The 8,287-nt window shown below is 40.2% G+C and overlaps 1 protein-coding gene across 1 annotated transcript in view; it reads right to left on the reverse strand.

Moving 5' to 3' along the window:
• The window catches only part of ADGRL3 (adhesion G protein-coupled receptor L3), a 312,615-nt gene that overhangs the window by 47,199 nt on the left and 257,129 nt on the right, over nt 1–8,287 (reverse strand). The window lies entirely within an intron of this gene.

An 8,287-nucleotide genomic window follows, 5' to 3' on the forward strand; every position in this document is an offset into this window, starting at 1 on the left:
TGTAATGGAAAGAAACATACTGTAATGTGTGATTGTTCCCCACATCACTCCAGATCATTTGCAGTTGGATTAACAGGATAGGCTGTAAGGGCAAGAAGGGACTCTACGCATTGGTTCTCAGCCTCTTTTTTGAGATGTGAAAACTACCTAGGGCAAGCAGATTTTGAAGACACAGGTGGGCCGATAGGTTACATTTTTTCTTGAGGAATGAAAAGCTATTCCCTAATGCACTGAAACTTGAAACGCTAACTAATACTGAGGGGCTGCTTCTTTAGAACAGGCCATGGGGGTGTCCTAAAGTACAATGAATAGAACAAGGAGTTGATGGGCACTACGTCCTGCCTTAGGGTTTCATTCACATTGCCTTTGTCAAGGGTTGGATCAGGCATGAAATAGAGTGTTACTGTTTAGGGTGGGGGTCAAGCTAATAGCTTCATTTGCATGGTAAAGATCATCTTTAAGCTCATGGACCTAGTTTCCTTCTAACACAGTGATGTAAATGTGGAGGACTCTGTTGAAGTGAACAGAATTATTCCAGTGTCAAAAGGATGGAGGTTTAAGGGGACTTGAGAACATATCCCCTTTGGAAACTCTCGTTTTCCTCTTACCTCCCTACACTTTTTAACCTTTTGTCCTTGAAAGGGGCTATGGGCTTTCTTCCACTATGCAAATGGCCAGGGACCCATTCATAGCAGGACTCAGAGCAATGGGACTTAAGTTCACATCTCTGGAGGGACAGCCAGCTACCTTAGCTAACTTGGCCATCATCTGATTTGTTCTCCTGCCTAGGCCTGCTACTTGCACCAGCCCAGAGGACAACAGATATGAACTCCTCCGAACACATGCTGGGGAGAGGGACTTGCAGGGTGCAGGTCCACAGAGGACCCACCTAAGTTTCAAACTAAGCTGTCGCTAGGGATGTCAAAACCCTGTCTTGAATATAGACTTTGCTGAGTTTGTGCTCTGCTCAGGAGAGGGTTGAGCTGGAAGGGTAGGAAGGAGCTGGTGAAAAAGTCTTCTGACAAAGCTGAGCTGTTTGCAGCCAGACAAGCCAATCTTCTATCATGACACTGGGACAACAACTGAGCCTTTACTTTGGATCCCTTTGTTTTCATCCAGGTCAATCACAAACAGGAGCACACTCTTGACCTATTAGTGATTCTTCTTGTCTTTAAATATTAGAAAGGAAATGCAGTATTTATAACTTCCACTGGAGTTCATAAAAGTAGTATTTATCCATGAGACCAGAAGAGCTCCCTGAGCTAACCGCATACTTAGGCAGCTTTTTAAATAGCTATTTTGTATCTAGTAGACTAGAACAGCTCCTTTGAAGCATTTCCAGTCAATTCTGCAAATAAATATTTAGTGCTGTGCAAATTGAAAATGCACTCTCAAAAGATAGTCACTTCATAAAGTTAAATACTTCAACTGCTTTATATATTTTCCCTCCAAAACTCTATCATCAATGAAACCACATTAAGATCTTATTTGCAAGCCATTTTTTTTTATTTACAAAATTAAATGGTTTATTTTTTTCCACTGCCATTGTACATTTTGGTTTTTTAACAGTTACTGGAAAATGTTCTCATGCCAAATCTATGGCATTCTTGAGTCCGAGTTAAAAACCTCTGATTACAGAGGTCTGCAGAAAAGAGTGAATCAGTTAACAGAAGAGAAGCAAAACTATGCTGCCTTAGTATCTGAAAGTAATCTTTGGATTAAAGTATCACACAGCACAAATTGTACAATATTACAATGTTATGTCGCAGAAAACAGGCCTGGAGTAAAGAGAGGGTGGAGAATGCATAAAAATGCTCCAGCTCCACCCCCTATCCTTGGAACAAAATAACTGAAGAATGACAGAGAATATGATAATGATACTGGAAAAATGAACACAAAGGACTCTTCACCAGAAGAACAAACTGAACGTCTATTGCAAAGTTGATATGCTTCCATTGTGCTACTTATGGTTTATTTTTTGGTTGCAGGACAAAAGATTTAAGATAAACGGTGCATAATTTGTATGTGCTTCTTGCTTCCTTTACATTTTGCACTCTTTGTACAGACTTGTATTTCTGCTGCAGGTTTTTTACACTCTTTTTTCTTAATAATTTAATTTTATGAAATAAAGAAACAGAACATCAAATGTCAGCATGATTGAAAGCTTTCAATTTACAATTTGTGACAACTGGATATTGTAGTCTTTAGGAAGACATTTTCCAAGGCACTGCACAGGAGTTTAATTGTGCCACCTCCATTAGCTTTGATGGGAGTCATGTGGCTTAATACCCATGCATCATTGAAAATTTACCTCTAAATTGCATTAATGATCCAGAGCCAAAACCATTATTATCAACAAAACACACTCAAATGCATGGAGGGAGAAAGCACAGTGAAACAGAGAGCTGCTATTGATATAACAAGTCTGTACGACACCAGATTGCTTTTAGCATTTGCCTTGAAATCTCGTGATGTCCAATCAAGAAATGTGAAGCAGACAAAGTGACAATTGTTTGGCAATACATATGCAGCACATTTACTCTGCATCTTAGCTGTATGCCTGACCATTTTCCTGCACAGTTTGCTCTTCTGCCTCAAATGTGAATGACAGAAGCTTTAATGATTTTTCAATATTGATTTGATAGCTGGTTCATGGGACCACACTGATAAATGGAATTTATCAGCCATTCAGGTCATTCTTACTTGATGAAGGGTCTGTTATCCTCATAGCTAAAGAATGCATAGACATAAAGACAAGAACACCAACATTAGAATATCATGACATAAAGAATATTGTGTGAGAATAACCACAGTTTGTCCCTAGTTCCCCTCACTCCCCCCAAAACAAAACAACATCTGGGTCCAATAAGCACTGACCACACTGGTTCACTTCTTAAGAAAATTATAACAGGGATGGTGGCATGCCTCCTAGAAGGAGCCATTGTTAACCGAGTTCTGTAGCTACTCATCTTTAGTCTTGTTCTATTGCGTATCATGCTTATATAAAATGTCAATTGACTTAGAAATCTATTTAAAAAAAAAACATCATTACTGTCTTTGGAGAACATGAATCTAGGAAATCTAATGTTGTCATCCTGGAAAGCTTTGATATATTTAGATGGCAAAACTTCACTGCACCTCAGGCATTCATCCAATATATCAGGATGTGGCATAGGAGCCTTATCTTTTATTATTAGGGTTTTGTTGGGTTTTTTGTTTGTTTTGTTTTTTAACTATAATTGAAACTCCCAGGTTTCCTGCTTATGAGTCAGACAGCAATGTTATCCTCTTTTAAAGATAACAGCATTAAAATCTTCTAAAGCCCTTTCTGCTGATTGCTGGGAGACAGGAAGTGTTGACCTATTTGCTTCCCTTTTTGAGAGAGGGGGAAAAATTGTCACCAAACAGAATAGAAAACCAAGCTACCCACAAGCACTTAAGAATAATCCAAGACTATCCATTTAAAATACACTTCTTCAGCTGTGGAAACACAAGATTACTTCCAGCTGTTTTTTTTTTTTCTAATGCAGACAATGCAACCTGTTAAGACCAATTCTGATGTTAGTTACCCAGTGTGTATTAGTTTGATTTCTCTGAAACAAGCTAAGAGTGGGACTTAACCCACATTTATTTCTTTTCCCCTTGTCCCCACCCTGAAGCCTTTTACTTTTGACACTAAGACCTCTAGCAGCAGCTGTCACTAGTACATGAGAGGAACATCAGTTCAATGCGTTCATCTCTGTACCAATGACAACGGGACAAGTATCAGTTCATCTTGTAAGTCATCCCTCAGGCAAAACACCAGTGAGTTGTCAGGTTAACCATTCTCTTACAGAAATCTGCCACAGGCCTGGTCTCAGAAAGAAGCAGAAACACAACTGAAATCCAGGGACCTTCCTTTTCCTCCTCAGAGTAGCCAAACTCCTACAGGCTTTTAGGGCTAATTTCTGGCTTCTTTAATACACTGCTGAATCCATCAGTGGGGTTGCCTGGGCATAAATAGGGGCAGAAGTTGGTCCTTAGTCTGGGTAGGTAACTGCATTTTGTGTGAGAGACTCCTCCATTGAAGATTATGAGGGTATATGGTTTTGAGACCAAAATCAGCCTCATAATGAGTTGTGTATACCTCTACCACCTCAATGGCCAACAATAAAGCCGCTCCCAAATGCTGGACAACAGCCCTCCTTGCCAGGCTGCTGGCCACTCCAGCATCCCTCATCTACTCACAGTTTCACTGGCTGCACTGCACTTCACCCCTTCCCAGCATCCACAACCACCTCTGCATCATCACCAGTATTGCTGGCCTCACAGACCCACCAACTTTAGTAAACTCCCCCTTACTTCTCTTCACTTCATCTCTCTCCTGTCATTACCCCACTGGCCTCTACACCAGTACAGGTGAGGGGATCCATGCATACACCTCTGCAAATACCGCCTGCTTTCCTGCCTGGGGTCTCTACTACCTGATAGCACACAGAAAAAGGTGTGAGTTGCACAAATGGCTGTATCACTTCAAGCTGACCTCTGATGCTTCTGGAGCCTCACAGGTAGCTTTCCATCTTGGTGTAAAGCCAATCTGATTTACCAATTCCTAGTGGGAGGATCTCCTGACTAATGACAGCACATCCAACTCAGCAACACCACCTCACTAGCTGTTCATCAGTTTCCACGGAGGTTGCCCAGTGACTTGTGTGGGCACTATATCAGACATTCAAAGACCTTTCCCAAGCTTTTCATACTTATATTTCCTTGCTCTTTAGACCTTTTTTGGTATTTCATGTAAACCCAGGCATACTTGGGTAACATCATTATTGCAAACTATTCCATATAGTTAGAACAGGGACAACAAACTCAAATCAGTTGGAGGACCGCATTCCCTGAAGGCCAGATGACCCAGGTCAGTGGGCTGAATCTGGCCTACAGACTGTTGTGCTTGAAACCTCCGAGTTATAAGATATGTCAAAGAGGATAAGAGTGGATAAATTTTGTTCCATTTTTGCTATTAGAATACCTCTAAGAAAGTGCTTCCAAACAACGGGTTCAAAAACTATTGGTTCTATACCCAGTAAAGTTATTGACCCACTGTGTGTTTTATAGAGATGGAGATTTTAATGGTCAGGTAAGCATTATAATGTATTTTTTTTTCTGTAGGATCAACAAAATTATGAATCAGTGGAAGAACTGTAAGTGACTGTGTACAATGAGTAGCAGCATAATTAGTGACTATCACAGTGGACTGTGACATGGAAGAGGCCTAATTCTCTTGATGGCCCACTGAATCACTAACGTGCCTTCTTAAATCACTTCAACTTTCTTTATCCATGTCCCTTTTTGATTCTTTGCACTACAAGGCAAGGAACCTCTCTCATGAGGCCTCTGTGCCATTTGTTACAGAACAAGGCCTTTAGATGTGCCCCTTTTTAGAGATAAATAACAGAAATAGACAAGGGAATCCAGAGTGTTCCACTCTTCTCTTTGGAGTTTAAATCTAACAAAGTAGAGAGTAGCAGGATATGCTACTTCAATAAAAATGCTGTCAAGCATTCCCTTTTTATGGGAAATAATCTGTTAAAGAGTCTTCTATAATAGTTTACAAAAATAAATTATAGATACTATTTAGTGTCTTTAATTTCTATGGCCATAACATTTTCTAATCTTTTCAGCGGGCATGTCTACACATGCATTTACTGCGCAGTAAGTGGTTTTTAGACTGGCGTCTATACATCTACGCATTACAGCACTGTGTGTATACCAACTTGACAGTAAAGTTACTCCCAAGCAGTCCACACAAACAGGGTTACTGTGCAGTAACACATGCCTTACAGAACAGTAACTACTCAGGAGTAAATTTGCTACCTGCATGATGCAACTCTAGATGGCATAAGTCACCATAGTTACTATGTAGTATGGGCACACACATGTAGACTCATGCCCATACTGCTCAGTAATTTTCAGTTATTGCACAGTAACCTAGGTTACTGTGCAGTAACGGTGCATGTGTAGATGCACCCAGTGAGTTGCAATGGCCTTTCTCCAGAGTTTCTGAATGACTGGCTTTGTCTTAGCACATGCACACTGTCAAATCAGCAATGCTGGGTTTGCTTTTTAGCTTGAAGGATTTTTTTTCAAATATATATAATTTGTTTATGAGACTAAGTCCTATTTTAAATGTGACTTGAAAACCTTCCATGTGGAAACACAAGGGCTAGTGTTCAGTTTTTTAAAATATATTTAGGTGCCTAAATATACAGATATGGGTCTTGGCTCTTTTGAGCCAATTTGAGAGCCTCCCATTAGAGATGGAAATAAAGAAATGACTGACTTCAGGTACTTTCACTAAACTCTTGATGGTTTAATCATAGATAAGTTTATTTAAAAACATATGGCATTTCCTAATGGTTTTCTTTATCTCCAAGGCCAGTGAAAGGTCCAAGTTTCATAATCATATGGATTGAGGGTGGTAACTACAAATCATTTGCTTATTTGCTTCTATTAACACCAGCACTTTGCTGAGCAGAGATGGCAGAAATGAACCCAATGTGAGTAGAACCCATCAGTAGCTTTTACAGGTGATTGACTTTGAATAAAAAGGCCAAGGGGAGGGAAGCTCCTCAAAGATAGGATGCTTTGGGAAATATACAATAACGGGCTAAAAGTCTAGAGACACTCCTTACATAAAACTAATGTGTTCATAACTGATTAGTGAAGGAGCATCTTCATTTTGAAAAAAATCAATAATGAGCATGAAAAGACTATTTAAATAATTTGTCTTCACATTTTGTGACAAAGATATGGTACAAATGGCAGGGAGCCAAGACGCCTTCTAATCACATTTCTTAGGTCACTAATGTGTCTCATCCGGATTTTCATGAAACATTTTCCTGAATCTCATTTTTTGTTTAGCATACTATCCCAATCTTCTGTGACAAGATTTTGCTCTTTCACCCTGCTTTCTCCTAGCCCCACAATATTCCCTTGGCATCCTCCATTTTGATGACTAAAATAACTCTCCTTGGCATCTCGTGCAAAGACAGCATTCTGTAAAGAGACAGGCACCCCCCCCAACCCCCTCCCCCCTCCCCCCTCTGCATGTAAAACTGCAGAGCTCCTTTTAACGTATCAACAAGGCGAGAATCAGCCAGCATGCCTAGGAGAGTGTGCAAAATCCTACTGCACACAAAAGAGAGAAAGACAACAGATTGCCTGCTTCCTGGAAGATGCTTGTGATTTGTGGTAGTAAACTAAGGCTTGTTCTTGGAAGGCAGGGTAGATTTTTACCTTATGGACTAACCAAAGTAGATTATATTATGTGTGTGCGTGTAATCTCACAAAAGTTTGTGATATATATATCTCACAAGCTTGCGTGAGCTGTAGCTCACTTCATCACATGCTCTATCTATCTATCTATCTCAACTTTGGTTAGTCTATAATATTAAAATCTACCCTGTCTTCTACTTTGCTTCAGACTAACATGGCTAACTATGACTCCTTATTCTTGGAAGACACAATAGGCTAACCATCTTCTCTGTATGGCTACATCAGTGAATGTGCTACCTTGCTGAAGACACCTGCTTAAGATGCTTCAGTAGGTAGAAAGCAGAGAGAGCTTTTTGTGCTGAAAGATTTACTTGAGGTAAAAAGGGTTGGGGAAAAGGAGGTTTAAGACTTTGTGGTAGGGAAGACAGAGTTCTCCAAAACAAGGAGCTTAGAAGTAGGTAAAAGATGAATAATTATACACAAACAATCATACTGAGGCACATCTTGCACAAGCATTATACCCGTAAAGACTGTGCACATCTACATGTGCCCCTGATTGCGCATTTGGTACTGCACAGTTCCAGGGGCACATGGTTATTTTTAGATGCTGCATTACCATAGCGATGAGCTATGGTGATGTAGCTTATCACTATGGTGATGTAGCGCTGGCATCCTGATTTGTGCCTACTGATGCTACATCGCCATAGCAATGAGCTACATTGTCATAGCTCATTGCTACAGCGACCTAGCATCTCATGTAGACATGCCCGCTGAGTGCTCAGCAGCTGCAAGATGTGACAAAATCTTTATGGTTGTACAGGCTATGTCGGTATCAGGGAGAACACAAGAGGTAGGGAAACTATGAATCATATTCATGATGCTGAAAAGAACTGTATTAGGTTTGCCTGTATCTAAGTCAAACACAGAGTGAGTGTGCTTAGGAGTCCCAAATAGCACCAAGTTACTCCAAGTTGGGATCCTAGTAATAAGTAACACAGGATTTACACATTGACTTTCCACTGGTTTTCAG

This window comes from Alligator sinensis, unplaced genomic scaffold (genome assembly GCF_000455745.1).
Source record: "Alligator sinensis unplaced genomic scaffold, ASM45574v1 scaffold62_1, whole genome shotgun sequence".
In the NCBI taxonomy this organism is placed as follows: domain Eukaryota; kingdom Metazoa; phylum Chordata; order Crocodylia; family Alligatoridae; genus Alligator; species Alligator sinensis.